The sequence below is a fragment of the Apaloderma vittatum genome, unplaced genomic scaffold (genome assembly GCF_000703405.1).
Source record: "Apaloderma vittatum isolate BGI_N311 unplaced genomic scaffold, ASM70340v1 scaffold29872, whole genome shotgun sequence".
NCBI lineage: Eukaryota > Metazoa > Chordata > Aves > Trogoniformes > Trogonidae > Apaloderma > Apaloderma vittatum.
This window is the reverse complement of record NW_009705804.1, coordinates 38961-40868: the sequence shown is the minus strand read 5'-3', so window position 1 is coordinate 40868 and position 1908 is coordinate 38961.

Below are 1908 nucleotides of genomic sequence, written 5' to 3'. Positions count from 1 at the left end.
TTTCAGCCGCCTTGTCCCCACGTTGGCTGGCTTGTCCCTGCGTGTTCCCGGCCCGGGGTGCAGCAGCACACAGGGGCCAGCACAGACTATGTGGCTCAGATTTATGAGCCGCGTTGCATGGGTACAAAAGGGTCCAAGATGCACATTTTGCGAAACAGTGCTGCAGAAATAATGATCTCATTTCTGCCTTCTATAAATAAATGAAGGTGAAAGGGCATATTTCCTACTCTCAGCCCTCCAGAGGCTGGATTAGGGCTGAAAGCTGTCTGGCTTATGGTAATGGATCTTAAATTATAACTTCACTGTCACTGGCATCTAAAAGATCATGCTGCAAAATACAACACTGAGGAATTGTAATATTAATTATGTTGTCGTTTATGGTCTGTATTGTTTTTCTGGCTGTTGAGGTTGCCAAGGGGGAAGTGGTCTCCAAGGGAAGTGACTTAACTTGTGTGTTTGGGGTTTTTTTTCTTACACAGCTGGTGGTGTGAGTCAGGGTTTCTGGGGGCCCCATCTCAGCCTGGGAGGCCCATCAAAGCCCCTTGTTTCTGCAGTGCGATCTTAAAATTGGTTGATGTTTCTTCTCCCTTAGTTCTTCCAACAAAAAAAAAATAAAGTATGCCTAAACGTGCTGCTTAGCTTTCAGCTGTTTGGAGTTTTAAATCTGTTGTTGGTCAGACATGGGCTGCTCTGGGTGCAAGGAGTGCCGCGCACAGGCACCAACCTGGCTTTGCAGCCCAGTCCCATGCAACCTTTGTGCTTGAATTTTGCACATCTGGTCAGTGAGCACACATGTGTGATTCCTGCGTTGTAAAAACCCTCCCTGGCCTTGCACGGGGCTGCCCAGCACATTAGCTGCTGCTCTCTCCTTCCCAGCTGAGCCTCTCCACCTTGTGAAGGCTTTTGTGCCCCAGCCCCCAGTGTGCCCCTCCAGGCACTCCCCACCAGCTCTTGCCCAGTCAGAGAGAGTGGCTTTGCAAAAGATGCTGATCCTGGTGAAAAGCCTCCTGTCTCCCTGGGTAACAAGCAGCTGAGCTGCTTTCACATTTGTGGGATTGCTTTTTTTTTGTTGGTTTCTTTTGAGCTAAATGCGTTTTTTGATCCCTCACTCTGGGATGTGCTGCTGCTGCATCTTACTTGCACCTTGGGGAAAAAAAATAGATACATACACCTGAGTTGCCCCACTGGGTATTATCCAGTCTCCCTGGTGTGACCCATCAAGCTTGAAAGAGGAAAAAATACCGATGAGGATTCAAACCTTGCTCACATTAATTTGATGTCCCTTTGACCGCTGGCCCTGGAGACTGTCATCAACATGCTGTCCTCTGTAACAACCTGCAGCCACCTCCTGCCTCTTGGCCGCTCTGTTTGCAGGTGATGTGACTCCTGCTTGGATTTGGCACAGGGGAGGGAAGCAGGAGATGTGGAGCCTCCCCTTAGCATCTGCCTGGGGTCCATCCCGTTACCTGGGGTGTCTTGTTTGGGGGTTCCTCTCAGGCACGACGCAGGCCGTGCGGTTGTTAGTGCCTGTGACTGGGCTGCTGGCTCGGGAACTGGTGCTCCTGTTTTGGCATCCTGTGCCCCACCAGATGTGCAGCCCACTTGGCCCTATCGCTGCCGTGATCACACGGCATTTATCGAACTTGCCTAATTAATGTTTGCAAGTTAGTTTATGAGTTACTTGGAGCAGAAGCAATGCTTGGGGCCATTTGCTATGGGTTTTGGTCACAGGGCACCTCCGAGTGATGGATGAGCTGTGATCTGAAGACTTACAGCTGTTACTGGGGGCTTGCTTTTATTTTTAATCCCATGATGTCTCTTCTCTCTATCTGATAGCAAAGGACCATGCTGGGGGCTGGGGTTATGCTGCCCACACTCGTCCCTGGTACTGGAGCAGGAGGTGGGGCA